At 36.7% G+C, this 22,377-nt stretch overlaps 1 protein-coding gene across 4 annotated transcripts in view; it reads right to left on the bottom strand.

The window, feature by feature from the left end:
* Positions 1-22,377, bottom strand: part of LOC143019524 (VWFA and cache domain-containing protein 1-like) — a 124,687-nt gene that overhangs the window by 101,535 nt on the left and 775 nt on the right. The gene's annotated exons all lie outside the window — the stretch shown is intronic.

The raw sequence follows: 22,377 nt of genomic DNA, 5'->3' as shown, positions 1-22,377 counted from the left end.
TCACATGAGAAGAGGTCTACAAAAAATACGCTAAACACGTGTAGTGACGCAGCCACAGGCGGTCACACACTTCCCATAGTTGGCAAGAGGTGAATATGAGCTAGCCAATCAGGAGCCAGCAAATGGTTCTCGAGCGGCTAGCGACCTCTCTTGCCAACTACGCTGAGCCGCGAGCGACCCTTAAATAGGGCAGCGGCGGCCAGTCAGGGCAGAATAGTAATAGCCACGGCAGCAGCAACAACATCTCGTCCAGTCTTGTAGCAGTCCCATCGAGTCTCGCCGTCATCAGCCGCCACCGCCTCTGACGTTAGGCTCACCGTCTAGCTACGACTGATCAGATCCACTAACCAGTGGCTATTACTTGTGGTTTTACCAAAGAGATTAGAATAAGAGACCAAAGTGAATTTCATTTTCCCTGGCTTGTTCGAACCAAACCACTACACACGCATCTGAAAAATACATACACAAGCATACTACGCACTAATATGACGTCTTTGAAATCGGGCAGCGGCCCGCCTAAAAGACGAACCTGTTACGGTTTCTAATTTATTCCTGTTTACGTACAGTATATCCCGGTTTTTTGTTACTAAACTATTCCGCTTTTATTTTCTAAGCTCGCCTTTGCTTCGTTTGATATATTTTTTTAATGTTACTATAGCATCAAATTTTTTGATAAATTATTAAGATATTTTTCAAATTTATCATAGGATTTCATTTATTGGCAACTTCACGTTTTAATCGTTCCGTTCATTTTTGGGATCACATATTGTATATAGTGATGAAATACACAACATTGAGATGAGTATCATAGAATAATAAAATTTATCATATGATTTTAAAATATGAATGAGAAAATTGCAGTTGTTTGTAGATTCTTTTATTTGATGAACTGAAAATTGGCAAAAGTGTCCGGTACATAGTGAAATTATGAAAAACAAAGGTAAGGGAATCATTTGTCAGTTGAAAAAAAAAAAAAAAAACAGCAAAGCTTGTACAGACCATATGTAATGGATTAATGCATGCATGTATGCATTTATATATGTAATTGTATATCTATGGATCCAGAAGTAAATACTTGAACGTGTGATTCTAATTATGCCGAAAAAATAACAAGGAAAATAACACCACACACACGTAGACGGATTCACAGCGAAGATTGGAGCTCCGAAAAAGAAGGGAAATTTTCGTGGATCTCAACGTCGAGGAAGTACCTTTTTGTGTTTATAGGGAAGGGGAAAGCACGTAGTGTAGTGGGAAGGTGATGAAATAGGAGAAGGGGAGGGGTTACTGAGGGAAATGGAAGGAAATGAGGAAGGGGAGGACTTGGTCAAGGCAGGCAGACGCCATGTCAACAAACGCGGCCCGGAGGATTTTGGTGATGATGAAGGGATTAACAAAAATGTAAATATTAGAAATATAGGTAAGAACAGCACAATGGAAGGCGAAGATAATAACTTCCATGGATTTAATGAGGTGGGGGAGCCTAGAAAAAAAAACTTGAGAAAATTGTCAAACATTGGGAGGATAGGTTCGGTCAACTTACACAGATCACGCAGAGAGTTGAAAAATTTGAAGAACTAGAAAAGGCGAACAAAAAACTAACTAAAGAAATAGAAGTATTAAAAAGACAGTTAAAAGAAGTAATATATGAGAATTAGGAATTAAAGAGGAATAATAAAGAGAATAAAGAGTCCATAGCAAAAGAAGCACAGGGAAAAAATCCAAGAAAACAACAAAATTGTATTTAAAGATATAGTGACACAGCAGATGAAAGAATAGACTGAAGACACAGTTATTAAAGTGATGAGACAGAAGGAGAATATAGTAAGAGACTTAGCAGATAAAAAGAAATGTATAATTATATTAGAAATAGAAGAGTATAATCTAAATAGAACCACAAGAATCAAGGCGGAAAAAGAAAAAGTAAATAATATATTAGAATTAGTTCAGGGAGATGAACCTGAAATAGGGAAACAAATTGAAGAGATGTATAGCTCGGGAAATATAGTAAAGATAAGACCAGACCAATTAAGGTTACATTCAGGTCACAAAAGACAGCAGAGAATATCTTAGCAAAAACAGGGAAACTAGCAGACAGTGAACAATAAAAAAAGGTATGGATAAAAAAAGAGAAATGAATAAAGAGGAAAGAGAGGATGAGAAAACAAAAAGACAAGAAGCTAAGGAAAAAAAAACTAGAACAGAACAGAGTCAGAAAAAGAGGAATTCTATTGGAGAGTAGTGAATATGAAAGTGAGGAAATGGCACATAACAGAGAAAAACAAAAGGGAAACAGAAAATACAATGGAAGTAGCAGAAAATTAAGAGTGTCTTACACAAATATAGGTGGATTAATAACAGGATTGAATGAACTGAATGGTTATCTGATGGAAAAAGAACCGGACATAATGGGAATTATAGAGACAAAATTGAAAGGTTCACTACCACCCAACAGTGTAGGATATGGTGCATATAATTATTGAATTAGAAACAGAGAGGCAAAACAAGGGGGTGGAGTTATGTTCCTGACTAAGAAGGATATAAACGTGAAGAATATCACATATGGAAAGAATAGAGTAGAGATGATTATGATGGAAGCGGAAGACAAAGATAGGAAGAGCAGAAAGTTTGTAATAAATTATGTGTCTCCTAAAACAGCCTCGTGGGAAGAGAGAGAATATAAAAGTGTGTTAGAAGCACAAGGATAACATTAAATAAGATAATGGAAGATGGGGGAAGAATAGTTAGAATGGGTGACTTTAATTGTAAAGAAGTCTGCTGGGAAGAGATGACAGTAAAGGGTGGAGAGGACTCATGGGGAAACGTAATACTTGATATGATTATTGACCATATAATGATGCAATGGATTCAAGAGAACACTAGGTATAGAAATGAAGAAGAACCATCGAGACTGGACCTAATAATCACATTAGAACCTGAAATAGTGGAAAAGAATGAATATAAGACACCAGTAAGTAAAAGTGACCACATATTGGTTGAAATGGAACTAAATGAGGAAAATACATAAAAGGAAATGAACAATATAGAAAAGGAAGATTGATGTATGACAAATTTTTTTTGTTTATCAAATAAGAGAATTCTTTCAAAAAGAAGACTGGGAAAGAATGTACGAAGAGGAAACAACAGTGGAAGAGAAATGAAATATTTTGACAAGAATTTATAAAGAAAGAGTGGAAAAGTATGTCCCAAGACAAAAGCAAGAAAAAGAGTATGTAGAGTGCTGGTAAAACAAAAGTAGTAGAGAGTTAAAAGACAAAAGAGGAAAAGCTTGGACAAAATGGAAAAAAAGACAAAATACCTCAAAAATGAAAAATATATACTAGTTATAGAAATGAATATGTACAAGTGTGCAGAGAAGAAAAAAGAAAATACGAAAAAGATGTCATAGAAAAATGTAAAGACCAACCAAAACTATTTTAGATTTGTAAATAACAAAGTGAAAAACAAACAAGATTTAAAGAAACTACGACAAGGAGTTGAATACACAGAAGAAATAGAAATGGCAGAAATTATGAACAAGCATTTTAAATCAGTGTTTACAAGGGAGAACATACAACCTAGTGATGTCGAATGGGAGGAGAAAGTCCCCCTATGGAAGAAATAGAAGTAACAAGGAATGAAATAATGAAACACTTAAGTAATCTTGATGTCAGAAAATCGCATGGACCAGATGAAATAGCAAACTGGATTTTGAAAGAATGTAGGAATGAACTGGCAGACAAAATACATTGCCTGATAAACAGTTAATTGAAAGAAGGAAAAGTTCCAAAAGATTGGAGAAGAGCAAATATAGTACTATATATAAAGGGGGAAACAAAGAAGACCCTACAAACTATAGACCAGTCTCTCTAACAAGCACGATAGCAAAAATCTGTGAAAGAATGATCAAAAGTAGATGGGTAAGGCATTTAGAAAAAACAACGTACTAAATCCAAGGCAATTTGGATTCAGACACGGACGATTAGGTGTCACAAACTTAATATGTTTCTATTCAAGGCTAATAGATATAATACAAGAAAGAGATGGATGGGCTGATTGTGCATTTCTAGACCTGAAAAAAGCTTTTGACAAGGTGCCACACAAGAAGTTGCTCAAAAAATTATACTCGCTGCATCGAAAACTGGCCGTTAGGGCAGAGCACGGGGATTCCCCCTGTGTTGCCACATATAATTATTTTATAATTTTATTCTATTCTAAATTCTATTTTATAATTTTATAATGTTGCCACATATAATGATATTATAATTTTTGTCACACACCACCACTGAGGTAAAAATCAAAGAAATTGCTTTCTATACAAAGGTTTTGTTTCCTCGAGTCGTGGACATGGCATATGAGCGGGAGAGAGCGACGTTGCCACTCCATCCCTTCTCTGGCCACGCCCCCACACTGCATTCAGAAAGCATTGCATCCACACGCACGTTCTCGCCATGGATAAATACATTACACACACACACACACACACACACACACACACACACACACACACACATATATATATATATATATATATATATATATATATATATATATATATATAGAGAGAGAGAGAGAGAGAGAGAGAGCGGGCGGGTGGGTGGGCGAGCCGTGCGGGCCGTGTTATCTGTGGAGATGTGGCAACACCGGGAAATTCCCTAACCCCGCCTTAGCGGCCACTTCTCGTTGCGTCTACTATAGAAACTACAGGAGGAATACAGGGCAAACTGATGAAATGGATGGAAGACTTTTTGCAAGAAAGAAAAATGAGAATGGTGATAAGAGACAACACTCTAATTGGGATGAAGTGATAAGTGGTGTTCCACAAGGAACAGCTCTGGCCCCAATAATGTTTGCTATATATATTAATGATATGGATGAAGGAATTGAAAGTTATATGAGCTTCTTTGCGGATGATGCAAAATTGTTGAAAACAGTGAACACTGAAGAAGATTGTGAGTCACAACAGAGTGATCTCAATAAAGTATGGGAATGGAGCAGGAAGTGGGAGATGGAGCTCAATACTAAGAAGTGTAGTACAATGGAATTTGGAAGAAGCAAAAAAAGAATAGTAGGATCATATAAATTGGGAGAAGGAATAAAAAAAGTAGAAAATGAGAAGAACCTGGGAGTCCTTATTATGAATAATATGTCACCTGAGAAACCTATAAACAAAAATTTTGGAGAAACTTATAATTCAATAAGAACAACCAAAGTGGCATTTACATACCTGGATGAAGAAATGGTGAAGAAAATACTAATCACTTTGATAAGACCAAGATTGGAATATGCAGCAACGATGTGGTCACCAAGTACAAAAAATGTATAACAAAACTTGAAAGAATACAAAGAGCAATTATAAAATTGGCACCAACACTCTCAAAACTATCATATGAAGAGAGACTAGCAAAACTTGAGCTACAGACATTAGAGCAAAGAAGAGAGAGAGGAGATTTGATAACTATTTATAGAATCATGAAAGACATAGAAACTATTGACAGAGAGGATCTAATAAAATGGGATGGTAGAAATACAAGAGGACACGGAAAGAAAATCAAGAAAGACAGTTATAGAAGAGATCTGAAAAAGAACAGCTTTCCCCACAGAGTAATAGACATTTGGAACAAGTTAGATGAGAAAGTGGTGTGTGGAAAAACAATACATGAATTTAAAAATAGTTTAGATAAAATGAGATATGAAGACGGGACCTCACGAGCATAGCTCCCCTTCCCGTAAAATACAACTAGGTAAATACACACACACATCTTGATGGAAAGTTACAATTAAGGGGTAAACAGGCATGTACCAAGATAAAAGCGAGAGAGTGTACATTAATTGTTGGTTCAACAAAAGATGCAGTGAGGCAAAAGGCAGAAGGGACAAAACTTGGAAAAGGTGGAGAAAAGATAAAAAAAAAAACTAGTAAATGGCAAATTTATATAAACAATAGAAATGAGTATGTTAAAGTGAGAAGAGAGGAGAAAAGGAACCATGAAAAGGATATTATAGATAAATGCAAAGAGCAACCCAAACTATTCTATCGATATGTGAATGGTAAACTTAAACACAAACAGGAAATGGTGAAAGTACGCCAAGGGAATATAGAATACACACAAGAATAGACATAGTGCAAGAAAGAAATGGATGGGCTGATTGTGCCTTCCTAGACTTGCAAAAAGCTTTTGACAAAGTACCACACAGAAAATTACTAGAAAAACTGGAACACATAGGAGGAATACACGGGAACCTACTAAAATGGATGGAGGACTTCCTGACTGGTAGAAAGATGAGAGTAGTGCTCAGAGAAAAATATTCAGATTGGAAAGAGGTGATCAGTGGAGTACCGCAAGGATCTGTATTGGCACCAATAATGTTTGCTATTTATGTGAATGACATGGATAAGGATGTGAAATGTTACATGAGCTTCTCTGCAGACGACGCCAAAATGTTAAGGAAAGTAGAAACTGATAAGGACTGTGAAGCACTGCAGGAAGACCTGAATAAGGTATGGAACTAGAGTCAGAAATGGGAAGTGGACTTTGATACTAAGAAGTGAAGCATAATGGAGTTTGGAAAAAGCAAAAACAGAATATCAGGAAAATATACAATTGGAACCAAGGAGGTAAAGAAGGAAGGATCCAAAAAAGATTTGGGTGTAATTATCACAAACGACTTGTCCTATGACAAACAGATTAACAAAATTGTTGGGGAGGCATACAACTTTCTAAGATCAACAAAATTGTCATTTGCATACTTGGACGAATACACGGGAAAAAAAATATTGGTTACATTGATAAGGCCTAGACTTGAATATGCGGCGACATTGTGGTCACCCAGTACCAAAAATGATATAAAGAAAATAGAAAGAATTCAGAGAGCAGCAACAAAAGTGGCACCTGCACTTGCAAACCTATCGTATGATGAGAGATTGGCTAAATTGGAGTTACCGACGCTGGAGCAAAGAAGAGAGAGAGGTGACCTACTGACCACATACAGAATCATGAAAGGCACAGAGACACTCGATAGAGAGGACTTACTAAACTGGGACAAGAGAAACACAAGAGGACATGGAGAGAAAATAAAAAACATAGCTACAGAAGAGAACTGAAGAAAAACAGTTTTCCTCATAGAGTTTTAGACACTTGGAACAAACTGGATAATGAAAAAGTATGCGCAAAAACCATTCATGAGTTTAAAAGCAAACTAGACACTGCAAGATACAAAGGCGCGACACCACAAGCATAGCTCCCCTTCCTGCAAAATACAACTAGGTAAATACAGCTAGGTAAATACACACACACACACAGGAAATGAGGAAGGAGACGAACGGGCTCCCCCGGACGTCAGAAGAAATGTCAACACGAGGGCTGCAGACGATGTAGGTGAAGTCGAAAATATGAGTAAAAGCATTAAATTTAGGAATATAGATAAGAACAACACAATAGAAAGTGGAGATAACAATTTCCATGGATTTAATGAAGGGGGGATGCCAACCTCCCCCGATTAGCAAGTCTAGAGGAAAAACTAGAGAAAATGAACAAACATTGGGATGTTAGGTTCAGCCAACTTACACGGATTACGCAGAGTTTATAAATTGGAAGAACTAAAAAAGAACCAAAACCTAACTAAAGAAATAGAAGAATTAAAAAGACGGTTAAAAGAAGTAAAAGATGAGAATGAGGAATTAAAGAAAAATAATAAAGAGAATAAAGAGTCCATAGCAAAAGAAGCACAGGGTTTGAAAAAAGTCCAAGAGACCAACAAAATTGTATATAATCATACAGTGACACAACAGATGAAAGAACAAATTAAGGACACAGTAATTAAAGTGATGAGAGAGAAGGAGAATATAGTAAGAGACTTAGCGGACAAAAATAAATGTATAATTATATTAGGGATGGAAGAGAAGCATAATCCAAATAGGAATACAAGAGTAGAAGAGGAGAAGGAAAAGGTAAACAAGATATTAGAAGTAGTTCAAGAGGATGAACAAGAAACAGGGAAAGAAATTGAAGAAATATATAGAATAGAGAAATACAATGCAGATAAGACCAGACCAATTAAGGTTACATTCAGGTCACAAACGACAGCAGAGAATATCTTAGCAAAAACAGGGAAAGTAGCAGAAAGTGATCAGTATAAACAGGTATGGATAAAAAGAGAAATGAATAAAGAGGAAATAGAGGATGAGAAAACAAAAAGACTAGAGGATAAGGAAAAAAACGAGAAAAGAACAGAGTCAGAAAAAGAAAAATTCTATTGGAGAGTAGTGGATATGAAAGTGAGGAAATGGTTCATAGCAGAGAAAAACGGAAGGGAAACAGAAAATACGATGGAAGTAGCTGAAAATTAAAAGTGTCTTACACAAATATAGATGACTTAATAACAGGCTTGAACGAACTGAATGATTACCTAAAGGAAAAAGAACCGGACATAATGGGAATTATAGAGACAAAATTGAAAGGTCCACTACCACCCAACAGTGTAGGACATGGTGCATATAATTATTGGATTAGAGACAGGTAAAACAAGGGGGTGGAGTTATGTTCCTGACTAAGAAGGAAGGTCCACTACCACCCAACAGTGTAGGGCATGGTGCATATAATTATTGGATTAGAGACAGAGAGACAAAACAAGGGGGTGGAGTTATGCTCCTGACTAAGGATATAAATGTGAGGAATGTCACATATGGAAAGAATAGAGTAGAGATGATTATGATGGAAGTGAAGGACGTTTGTAGTAAATTATGTGCCTCCTAAAACGGCTTCATGGGAAGAGAGAGAACACAAAAGTATGTTAGAAGACTCAAGGATAACACTAAATAAGATAATGGAAGACGGAGGAAGAATAGTTATAATGGGTGACTTTAATTGTAAAGAAATCTGCTGGGAAGAGATGACAGTGAAGGGTGGAGACGACCTATGGGGAATTGTACTACTTGATATGATTATAGAACATGCAATGACGCAATGGATACAAGAGAATACTAGGTATAGAAATGAGGAAGAACCATCAATATTGGACCTAATAATCACATCAGAACCCGAAATAGTGGACAAGATTGAATATGAGAAACCGATAAGTAAAAGTGACCATATGTTGGTTGAACTAAAAATAAACGAGGAAAAATACATGGGAAAAAAAGAAACAATATAGAAAGGGAAGATTGACGTATGTTTTTCTTTTAATGAAATTAGAGAATTCTTTCAAAAAGCAGACTGGGAAAGGAATATTTTGAAAAGATCTATAAAGAAGGAGCGGAAAAGTGTGTTCTAAGACAAAAACAAGAAAAAGGATGTGCACAATGTTGGTACAAAAGATATAGGGAGTTAAAAGACAATAGGGATAAAGCCTGGATAAAATGGAAAAAAGACAAAAGACCTGAAAAATGGAAAATTTATACTAGTTATAGAAATGAATATGCACTAGTGTGCACAGAAGAAAAAAGAAAATATGAAAAAGATATCATAGTAAGTGTAAAAATCAACCAAAACTATTTTAGATTTGCAAAGAACAAACTGAAAAAATAACAAGAATTAGAGAAACTACGACAAGGAGGAGTTGAATACACAGAGGAAATAGAAATAGCAGAAATTATGAACAAGCATTTTAAATCGGTGTTTACGAGGGAGAACATACAAATTAGAGATATCGAGTGGGAGGAGAAAGTCCCCCCTATGAAAGAGATAGAAGTATCAAGGAATGAAATAATGAATCACTTGAGTAACCTCGATGTCAGAAAATTGCATGGACCAGATGAAATAGCAAATTGGATTTTGAAAGAATGCAGGAATGAACTAACAGACAAAACACATAATCTAATAAACAGTTCATTGAAAGAAGGAAAAGTTCCAGAAGATTGGAAAAGAGCAAATGTAGACCGGTCTCTCTTACAAGTACGAGAGCTAAAATTTGTGAAAGAATTATCAAAAGTAGATGGGTAAGGCATCTGGAAAAAAAACAACGTACTAAATCCAAGACAATTTGGATTTAGACAAGGACGATCATGTGTCACAAACCTAATGTGTTTCTATTCAAGGCTAATAGATGTAATACAAGAAAGAGATGGATGGGCTGATTGTGCATTTCTAGACCTGAAAAAAGCTTTTGATAAGGTGCCACATAAGAAATTGCTAAAGAAATTAGAAACTGCAGGAGGAATACAAGGTAAATTACTAAATTGGATGGAAGACTTTTTGCATGTAAGAAAAATGAGAATGGTGATTAAAGACAAACACTCTAATTGGGATGAAGTGATTAGTGGAGTTCCACAAGGAACAGTTCTGGCCCCAATAATGTTTGCTATACATATTAATGATATGGATAAAGGAATTGAAAGTTATACGAGCTTCTTTGCGGACGATGCAAAATTGTTGAAAAAAGTGAACACTGTAGAAGATTGTAAGTCACTTCAGAGTGATCTCAATTAAGTATGGGAATGGAGTAGGAAGTGGGAGATGGAGCTCAATACTAAAAAGTGTAGTGTAATGGAATTTGGAAGAAGAAAAAAAAAGAATAGTGGGATCATATAAATTGGGAAAGGAAAGGAAAAGGGAGCATATTTTAATTTTCATTTCATTTAAAATATGCGCCCTTTTCCTTTCTTCTTCACTTCAATTGAGGATGCAGAAAGATCTGCGAAACGTCTTGAAAATTGTTTTGTTCTGCTTGTATTTTTTTGGGTGTATTTTTTGTATTCGTTTCTTGTATTTTGTTTGCTGTGTGCTGTATTTTTGTGTTCATTATAAGTTTTGTGTTTCCTATGAGTTTTGGAAATTTGATTTACTCCCTTTACCCCTATGTATATATATATATATATATATATATATGTATACATGCATGTTATATGTATATATATATATATATATATGTATGTATATATATTATATATATATATATATATGTATATATATATACATATATACATATATATATATATATGTATGTATATACTTAAAATTAGACCAGGCCTCATAAACATCGGTACAATTTAGTCTGTCCTACCCAGTTCATCTACAAAATGTTCCCGTGAGTAATGCTTTATGGAACGAAGCTTTACTGTGTTGTGCTTGTTGTAAATCGTCTTCCTAGCTTTCCTAGTACAACATATGAGTTTGCGGCCACTAAGACCATAATCACAAGCACCGGCCTGCGTTATCTTATTACAATCGGAGACCAGGATAAGATCTATGATGGACCTGGATGTGCCTGTTATTCTAGTAGGCTCGTCAATCAGTTGTGTCAGGCCATGAGATTTTAGCAAGTCTCTCATTGCCTTAACAAGGTTATTATTTGTACTTGCCAGATTCGTATTAAAATCACCTAGGATAATAATTTCTTGGTCATGCATATTGACCCGATTGAAACAGGTAGATTCTAATGCGCTATAGAAAGACATCTGTTTCGGTGGTCTGTAACAGACCCCACATAAGATGGGATGCGATTTAGGTAACAATATTTCTACCCACACAGCTTCGAGCCCCTCGTTACTCATAAGGTCTGTACGGGGGTTGAATGCTAAATCATTGCAAATGAAAGTACATACCCCTCCTCCGGTCCTCTTTCTATCATTACGCACAACACTATAACCCGGTATCGCAATTTCTGAGTCGGAGATGGTACTGTCTAGCCAAGTTTCGGTGACACCGATGACTGGGGCCCTGGTCCGCCGCGCCAGTAGACGGAACTCGTCTATCTTAGGTGGAAGGCTTCTGGCATTCAGGTGCACGAAGTGGAGGCCCCGCTTGTTGAAGCAGTTGAAATCATCGCCGGGTGTTGATTGGGGCGAGGCACAGCGATCGGTGTTAACAGGTATAGGGTCATTCTCACCATCGGACATGGGGGGTCCTGGTAGTTCTTTGAGTGTACACCCATTGCAAGTGAAGTGGAGAATGTCCTCGTTCACCAAGGCAGCATTGTAGGTTTCGAGAGAAATTCCACAACACTTGATATAAGTCCATTCCCCACATGACTTGCAGCTGATGGCTCTACTGTTGCGGCGGACTCCTTTTAGACAGCTTACACATGGGTGTTTTGGGACTCTCGTTGCAGCTGGGCCAGGACAGGGATGTATATCACAGAGAAGGAGGGCGTGGGACACCAGAAGCTTGGAAGTGTTTATTTTTCTCTTCGGTGTTATATGAGAACTTCCCCTTTGGTTAGATAAAGGAATCAGACGCTACTTTCTGCCTTCTGTTGCTGAGGCAGGCGGGGGAAGGAGGTGGCACAGAGTATGGTGGTTAAAAGAGATCCTTGAGATTTTGTCTCTCACCAAAATATTAAAGAGGAGCGGAGGGTAACCAGGAATGCCCACTGCAACGTATGAAGGTTGACCACTTGCAGCTACGTTGATCAGCAAGACCGCTCCCAGCAGGGCTAAAAACATACCGGTCATCCCTGACGCCATGTCGTAAGTTTTCACGTGTATATACTATTCACGGCAGGAACCGAAGCACCGATGGCGAACTCTTGAACTGAAGACACTTAAAAACACGCGTACTCGCAACGACGACAGCTTCGGCCCCACTCGGGGATTTAGACAAGCCATTTAAGATTACTTCTCTGTGCCAGGTTTATCCTTTCCGCCTTTACCACGATGAGCAGTAAAGTCAGGATGATTAAAAGTTCGGAAAAGAAATCGAAAAGAGAAGAAAGAGAAGGATACAAAAAAGGGAGGAGGAGAAGGAGGAGGGGGGGGAGACTTAACGAGGAGTGAGTAGGAATGAGGAGGAGAGAGGGAGGAGGAGGAGGAGGCCTAGCCGTCCACAAGCTCGGCCTCGGGCGTTTCGATTCTTCCTTTCAAATTTCAAATTTGTTTTCCTAATTGTAGCTGCCACTGGCTCAGCTAGTCACTGCATCTGTGAGCGATGCATAGATTATCCATTCACAAGTCACTTAGAAACCTATCCCCTCCTTTGGCACTCCCCCCGCGCGATAAAACCCCCAAAAACACGGGAGCCACGCGCACACCGTCCGCACACAAAATCTATCTCAATGTGTGTATATATATATATATATATATATATATATATATATATATTATATATATATATATATATATATATATCTGAATAGAATCACCAGTGACGGTGATGTCGGATCAAATAATTCCGAGTGTCATCCCCGGATTTTACGTGCCCGGTTCGAATCCGGGATAACAGTCGGAATTATTTTATACATACATACATATATATATATATATATATATTTATATACATATATATATATATATATATATATATATATATATATATATGTGCAAAGTAGACCACTTGGAAAAAGAAGCTAACGAAGCAGAGCGCTTTCGTATATTACATCCGGTGCAAAAAGTATGCGAAAGCGCTCTGCTTCGTTAGTTTCTTTTTCCAAGTGGTCTACTTTGTATAAGTGAACACACGTACCCGTGTTCTTATTAGCATATATATATATATATATATATATATATATATATATATATATATATATATATATATACACATTATATATATGCATATTTATAATATATATATATATATATATATATATATATATATATATATGTATACACACCCCTAACAACCCGGCCACGAGAGTTGGAGTAGCACCCCACAGTGCTGCGATACTGAAATTATTTCAGCCCTGGGCCGGAGTCGTACCCGGACCGTCGTAGTGGCAGGCGAGAACTCTAACCACAGCGCCACGTGTGTGTGTGTATTTACCTAGTTGTATTTACCTAGTTGTATTTTACGGGAAGGGGAGCTATGCTCGTGGGGTCCCGTCTTCATATCTCATTTTATCTAAACTATTTTTAAATTCATGTATTGTTTTTGCACACACCACTTTCTCATCTAACTTGTTCCAACTGTCTATTACTCTGTGAGGAAAGCTGTTCTTTTTCAAATCTCTTCTATAGCTGTCTTTTTTTATTTTCTTTCCGTGTCCTCTTGTATTTCTGTCATCCCATTTTATCAGATTCTCTCTATCAGTAATTTCTATGCCTTTCATGATTCTGTAAATAGCTATCAAATCTCCTCTCTCTCTTCTTTGCTCTAGTGTCTGTAGTTTAAGTTTTTGTAGTCTCTCTTCATATGATAGTTTTGAGAGTGTTGGTGCCAGTTTTGTGATTGCTCTTTGTATTCTTTCAAGTTTTTTTATACATTTTTTTGTACTTGGTGACCATATCGTTGCTGCATATTCCAATCTTGGTCTTATCAGGGTGATTAGGATTTTCCTCACCATTTCTTCATCCAGGTATGTAAATGCCACTTTGATTGTTCTTATTAAATTATAAGTTTCTCCAAAAATCTTATTTATATGTTTCTCAGGTGACATATTATTCATAACAATGACTCCCAGGTCCTTCTCATTTTCTACTTTTTTTATTCCTTCTTCTCCCAAATTATATGATCCTGTTATTCTGTTTTTGCTTTTTCCAAATTCCATTATACTACACTTTTTTGTATTGAACTCCATCTCCCACTTCCTACTCCATTCTTGTACTTTATTTAGATCTCTCTGTAGTGATTCACAATCTTCTTCAGTTTTCACTCTTTTCAGTAGTTTTGCATCATCTGCAAAGAAGCTCATATAGCTTTCAATTCCTTCATCCATATCATTAATATATATAGCAAACATTATTGGGGCCAGAACTGTTCCCTGCGGGACACCGCTTATTACTTCATTCCATTTTGAGTGCTGATCTCTTATCACTACTCTCATTTTTCTTTCTTGCAAAAAGTCTTCCATCCAATTTAGCAATTTACCTTGTATTCCTCCTTCATATTCTAATTTCTTAATCAACTTCTTATGTGGTACTTTGTCAAAAGCTTTTTTTAGGTCTAGAAATGCACAATCAGCCCATCCATCTCTTTCTTGTATTATATATATTAGCCTTGAATAGAAACATATTAAATTGGTGACGCATGACCGTCCTTGTCTGAATCCAAATTGCCTTGGATTTAGTACGTTGTTTTTTTCCAAGTATTTTACCCATCTACTTTTGATAATTCTTTCACAAATTTTTGCTATTGTACTTGTTAGAGAGACTGGTCTATAGTTGGTAGGTTCTTCTTTATTTCCTCCTTTATATATAGGTACTATATTTGCTTTTTTCCAATCTTCTGGAACTTTTCCTTCTTTTAAGGAACTGCTTATTATGCTATGTATTTTGTCTGCCAGTTCATTCCTGCATTCTTTCAGAATCCAGTTTGTTATTTCATCTGGCCCATGCGATTTTCTGACATCAAAATTACCCAAGTGTGTCAATATTTCATTCTTTGTTACTTCTATTTCTTCCATAGGGGGGACTTTTTCCTTCCACTCAATCTCTTCAGGTTGTATATTTTCCCTTGTAAACACTGATTTAAAATGTTTGTTCATAATTTCTGCCATTTCCATTTCCTCAGTGTATTCAACTCCTCCTTGTCTCAATTTCTCCAAGTCTTGTTTGTTTTTCAGTTTATTGTTTACAAATCTGTAGAATAGTTTTGGTTGATCTTTACACTTTTCTATAACATCTTTTTCATATTTTCTTTTTTTCCTCTCTGCACTTTTGTACATATTCATTTCTATAACCAGTATATATTTTCCATTTTTCAGGTCTTCTGTCTTTTTTCAATCTGGTCCAGGCTTTGTCTCTTTTGTCTTTTAACTCCCTACAACTTTTGTTGTACCAGCATTTTACATATTCTTTTTCTTGTTTTTGTCTTGGGACATACTTTTCCACTCCTTTTTTGTAAATTTTTGTCAAAATATTCCATTTCTCTTCCACTGATGTTTCTTCTTTGTATATTTCTTCCCAGTTTTCTTGTTGGAAGAATTCTCTTATTTTATCAAAGTTTGTTTTTCATACATCATTCTTCCTTTTCTATATTGTTCATTTCTTTTCATATATTTTTCTTCATTAAGTTCCAGTTCAATCAATATGTGGTCACTTTTACCTATTGGTGTTTTATATTCAATCTTGTCCACTATTCTAGGTTCAGATATAATTATTAAGTCTAGCCTCGATGGTTCTTCATTTCTATACCTAGTGTTCTCTTGTATCCATTGTGTCATTGAATGGTCAGTAATCATCTCAAGTAGAGCATTTCCCCATGAGTCATCACCACTCTTTACTGTCATTTCTTCCCAGCAGATTTCTTTGCAATTAAAGTCGCCCATCATAACTATTCTTCCTCCGTCTTCCATTATTTTAGTTAATGCTATCTTTGTGTCCTCTAACATACTTTTATATTCACTCTCCTCCCATGAGGCTGTTTTCGGAGGCACATAATTGATCACAAATTTTCTGCTCTTCTTATCTCTGTCTTCCACTTCTATCATAATCATCTCTACTGTATTCTTTCCATATATGACACCTTTCACGTTTATATCCTTCTTAGTCAGGAACATAACTCCACCCCCTTGCTTTTTCTCTCTGTTTCTAATCCAATAATTGTATGCATCATGTCCTACACTGTTGGGTGGTAGTGGGCCTTTTAATTTTGTTTCTACAATTCCCATTATGTCCGGTTCTTTTTCTTTCAAATAATCATTCAGCTCATTCAATCCTGTTATTAATCCATCTATATTTGTGTAAGACACTCTTAGTTTTCTGCCACTTCCATTGTGTTCTCTGTTTCCCTTATGTTTTTCTTTTGTATGTCGAACTTCCTTAGTTTCATGTTCACTACTCTCCAATAGAATCTCTCTTTCTCTGACTCCGTTCTGTTCTCGTGTTTTGCCTTAGCTTCCAGTCTTTTCTGCTTTTCTTCCTCTCTTTCCTCTTTATTCATTTCTCTTTTTATCCATATCTTTTTGTATTGTTCACTTGTTGCTAGTTTCCCTGTTTTGGATAAGATATTCTCTGCCGTTGTTTGTGACTTGAATTTAATCTTAATTGGTCTGGTCTTGTCTGTGCTATACTTTCCGAGTCTAAATTTCTCTTCGATTTGTTTCATAATTTCTGGTTCATCTTCCTGAACTGATTCTAGTAATTGGCTTACTTTTTCATTTTCCTCTTTGATTCTTGTGGTTCTATCTGTGTTGTGTTTCTCTTCCATTCCTAATATAATTATACATTTCTTCTTGTCTGCTAAATCCCTTACTATATTCTCCTTTTGTCTCATCACTTTAATAACTGAGTCTTCAGTATGTTCTTTCAATTGCTGTTTGACTATGTCAGTGAATGAAACCTTATTTCCTTCTTGGGTTTTCTTCCAATTTTTACTTTCTTTAGCTATCGTTTCTCTGTTTTCTTTACTATTCTTCTTCAATTCCACATTCTCCACCTTTACCTCTCTTAACTGTCTTTTTAGGTCTTTTATTTCATCAGTTAAGTTTTTATTCGCCTTTTCCAGTTCTTCCAATCTTTCAACCCTTTGTAAAATGGTGTTCATATGACCTAACCTACTCTCCAAGTCCTCGATCACCTTATCAACCTTCTTCTCTAGTCTTGTCAGTCGGGGGGGGGGGGGGGTTTGTGTCCCCCCCACTCTCTTTAAATCCCTTGAAAATATTCTCATCACTTTCTGCTATATTGCTCCTATCTATACCTCTAATCTTCACATTCCTATTAGACATGTCGTCATCATCCAACTCGTCTTGGGGTCGTTTGTCTACCTTTCGGCGGCCCGTCAGGGCCATTTCCTCCACCTCCTCATTACCTTCCATTTCCCCAGCAATCCCTCCCCCTCTCCTCTTTCCTTACTTTCCCACTACCCCACGAGCAATTTCCCCCCACCCTGCAAATACAAAAAGGCACTTCTCTTTGCGTTGGGATCCACAATCTTCACTTTTCTTCAGAACGTTCTTCAAGCCGTCCGTTCGTTGAAAGTGTGTATTTACCTAGTTGTACCTAGTTGTATTTTACGGGAAGGGGAGCTATGCTCGTGAGGTCCCGTCTTCATATCTCATTTTATCTAAACTATTTTTAAATTCATGTATTGTTTTTGCACACACCACTTTCTCATCTAACTTGTTCCAACTGTCTATTGCTCTGTGAGGAAAGCTGTTCTTTTTCAAATCTCTTCTATAGCTGTCTTTTTTTATTTTCTTTCCGTGTCCTCTTGTATTTCTGTCATCCCATTTTATCAGATTCTCTCTATCAGTAATTTCTATGCCTTTCATGATTCTGTAAATAGCTATCAAATCTCCTCTCTCTCTTCTTTGCTCTAGTGTCTGTAGTTTAAGTTTTTGTAGTCTCTCTTCATATGATAGTTTTGAGAGTGTTGGTGCCAGTTTTGTAATTGCTCTTTGTATTCTTTCAAGTTTTTTTATACATTTTTTTGTACTTGGTGACCATATCGTTGCTGCATATTCTAATCTTGGTCTTATCAGGGTGATTAGGATTTTCCTCACCATTTCTTCATCCAGGTATGTAAATGCCACTTTGATTGTTCTTATTAAATTATAAGTTTCTCCAAAAATCTTATTTATATGTTTCTCAGGTGACATATTATTCATAACAATGACTCCCAGGTCCCTCTCATTTTCTACTCTTTTTATTCCTCCTTCTCCCAAATTATATGATCCTGTTATTCTGTTTTTGCTTTTTTCCAAATTCCATTATACTACACTTTTTTGTATTGAACTCCATCTCCCACTTCCTACTCCATTCTTGTACTTTATTTAGATCTCTCTGTAGTGATTCACAATCTTCTTCAGTTTTCACTCTTTTCAGTAATTTTGCATCATCTGCAAAGAAGCTCATATAGCTTTCAATTCCTTCATCCATATCATTAATATATATAGCAAACATTATTGGGGCCAGAACTGTTCCCTGCGGGACACCGCTTATTACTTCATTCCATTTTGAGTGCTGATCTCTTATCACTACTCTCATTTTTCTTTCTTGCAAAAAGTCTTCCATCCAATTTAGCAATTTACCTTGTATTCCTCCTTCATATTCTAATTTCTTAAGCAACTTCTTATGTGGTACTTTGTCAAAAGCTTTTTTTAGGTCTAGAAATGCACAATCAGCCCATCCATCTCTTTCTTGTATTATATCTATTAGCCTTGAATAGAAACATATTAAATTGGTGACGCATGATCGTCCTTGTCTGAATCCAAATTGCCTTGGATTTAGTACGTTGTTTTTTTTCCAAGTATTTTACCCATCTACTTTTGATAATTCTTTCACATATTTTTGCTATTGTACTTGTTAGAGAGACTGGTCTATAGTTGGTAGGTTCTTCTTTATTTCCTCCTTTATATATAGGTACTATATTTGCTTTTTTCCAATCTTCTGGAACTTTTCCTTCTTTTAAGGAACTGCTTATTATGCTATGTATTTTGTCTGCCAGTTCATTCCTGCATTCTTTCAGAATCCAGTTTGCTATTTCATCTGGCCCATGCGATTTTCTGACATCAAAATTACCCAAGTGTGTCAATATTTCATTCTTTGTTACTTCTATTTCTTCCATAGGGGGGACTTTTTCCTTCCACTCAATCTCTTCAGGTTGTATATTTTCCCTTGTAAACACTGATTTAAAATGTTTGTTCATAATTTCTGCCATTTCCATTTCCTCAGTGTATTCAACTCCTCCTTGTCTTAATTTCTCCAAGTCTTGTTTGTTTTTCAGTTTATTGTTTACAAATCTGTAGAATAGTTTTGGTTGATCTTTACACTTTTCTATAACATCTTTTTCATATTTTCTTTTTTCCTCTCTGCACTTTTGTACATATTCATTTCTATAACCAGTATATATTTTCCATTTTTCAGGTCTTCTGTCTTTTTTCCATCCGGTCCAGGCTTTGTCTCTTTTGTCCTTTAACTCCCTACAACTTTTGTTGTACCAGCATTTTACATATTCTTTTTCTTGTTTTTGTCTTGGGACATACTTTTCCACTCCTTCTTTGTAAATTTTTGTCAAAATATTCCATTTCTCTTCCACTGATGTTTCTTCTTTGTATATTTCTTCCCAGTTTTCTTGTTGGAAGAATTCTCTTATTTTATCAAAGTTTGTTTTTTCATACATCATTCTTCCTTTTCTATATTGTTAATTTCTTTTCATATATTTTTCTTCATTAAGTTCCAGTTCAATCAATATGTGGTCACTTTTACCTATTGGTGTTTTATATTCAATCTTGTCCACTATTCTAGGTTCAGATGTAATTATTAAGTCTAGCCTCGATGGTTCTTCTTCATTTCTATACCTAGTGTTCTCTTGTATCCATTGTGTCATTGAATGGTCAGTAATCATCTCAAGTAGAGCATTTCCCCATGAGTCATCACCACTCTTTACTGTCATTTCTTCCCAGCAGATTTCTTTGCAATTAAAGTCGCCCATCATAACTATTCTTCCTCCGTCTTCCATTATTTTAGTTAATGCTATCTTTGTGTCCTCTAACATACTTTTATGTTCACTCTCCTCCCATGAGGCTGTTTTCGGAGGCACATAATTGATCACAAATTTTCTGCTCTTCTTATCTCGGTCTTCCACTTCTATCATAATCATCTCTACTGTATTCTTTCCATATATGACACCTTTCACGTTTATATCCTTCTTAGTCAGGAACATAACTCCACCCCCTTGTTTTTTCTCTCTGTTTCTAATCCAATAATTGTATGTATCATGTCCTACACTGTTGGGTGGTAGTGGGCCTTTTAATTTTGTTTCTACAATTCCCATTATGTCCGGTTCTTTTTCTTTCAAATAATCATTCAGTTCATTCAATCCTGTTATCAATCCATCTATATTTGTGTAAGACACTCTTAGTTTTCTGCCACTTCCATTGTATTCTCTGTTTCCCTTGTGTTTTTCTTTAGTATGTCGAACTGCTTTATTTTCATGTTCACTACTCTCCAATAGAATCTCTCTTTCTCTGACTCCGTTCTTTCCTCGTTTTTTGCCTTAGCTTCAATTCTTTTCTGCTTTTCTGCCTCTCTTTCCTCCTTATTCATTTCTCTTTTTATCCATACCTTTTTATATTGATCATTTGTTGCTAGTTTCCCTGTCTTGGATAGAATTTTCTCTGCCGTTGTTTGTGACCTGAATTTAATCTTAATTGGTCTGGTCTTATCTGTACTATATTTTCCGAGTCTGAATTTTTCCTCAATTTCCTTTATAATTTCTGGTTCATCTTCCTGGACTAATTTTAATAAACTGCTTACCCTTTCATTTTCCTCCTTGATTCTTGCGGTTCTATCTGGGTTATGTTTCTCTTCCATTCCTAATATAATTATACATTTCTTTTTGTCAGCTAATTCTCTTACTATATTCTCCTTCTGTCTCATCACTTTAATAACTGAGTCTTCATTATGTTCTTTCAATTGCTGTTTGACTATGTCAGTGAATGAAACCTTATTCCCTTCTTGAGTTATTCTCCAATTTTTAGCTTCTGTAGCTATTTTCTCACTGTTTTCATTACTATTCTTCTTCAATTTCTCATTCTCCTCCTTTACATTTCCTAACTGTCTTTTTAGGTCCTCTACTTCTTCAGTTAAGTTTCTGTTAGCCTTCTCTAGTTGTTCCAACCTTTCAATTCTTTGGAAAATGGAGTCTACACTACCTAACTTACGTTCCAAGTCCTCGATCACCTTATCAACTCTCTCCTCTAGTCTTATCAGTCGGGGGGGGGGGGTTGTGTCCCCCCCACCCTCTTTAAATCCCTGGAACATATTCTCGTCACTTTCTACTGTATTGCTCCTCTCTATACTTCTAATCTTTACATTTTTATTTGCCATTTCGTCATCACTGAGCTGGTCCGGTGGTCGTTTCATGTTGACCTTACGCCCGTCTGCCTGGGCCAAGTCCTCCACATCCTCATTTCCTTCCATTTCCCCAGCAATCCCTCCCCCTCCTCCTCTTTCCTTACTTTCCCACTACCTCACGAGCAATTTCCCCCCCCCTGCAAATACAAAAAGGCACTTCTCTTTGCGTTGGTATCCACAATCTGCACTTTTCTTCAGAGCGTTCGTCAAGCCGTCCGTTCGTTGAAAGTGTGTGTGTGTGTGTGTGTGTGTGATTCACCATGGTCATGGATCACGTATTGGACTCGTGATCGACAGTTATTTCCCTCCCGTAAGAGAGCTCAGAGCTTATGACCGATGTATGGGTAATGCCGTGACCTTACACGCACATACACACCCAGGTCCCCGCCCACGAGAGTAGAAGTAACGACTCGCAGCGCAGCGGTACTGAATTGATTTCAGCCCTGGCCGGGATTCAAATCCGGACCGCCGCAATGGCGGCCGGGAACTCTACCACTGCGCCACAAAGTCACGTGTGTGTGTGTGTGTGTGTGTGTGTGTGTGTGTGTGTGTGTGTGTGTGTGTGTGTGTGTACATGTGTGTGTGTGTGTGGGTGTGTGTACATGTGTGTGTGTGTGTGTGTGTGTACATGTGTGTGTGTGTGTGTGTGTGTGTGTACATGTGTGTGTGTGTGTGTGTGTGTGTGTGTGTGTGTGTGTGTGTGTGTG

The sequence above is a fragment of the Oratosquilla oratoria genome, chromosome 37, assembly GCF_046742065.1.
Source record: "Oratosquilla oratoria isolate Oo_2021 chromosome 37, ASM4674206v1, whole genome shotgun sequence".
NCBI lineage: Eukaryota > Metazoa > Arthropoda > Malacostraca > Stomatopoda > Squillidae > Oratosquilla > Oratosquilla oratoria.
The sequence above is the reverse complement of the archived record's forward strand: the minus strand, read 5'-3'. Positions and strand labels throughout refer to the sequence as shown.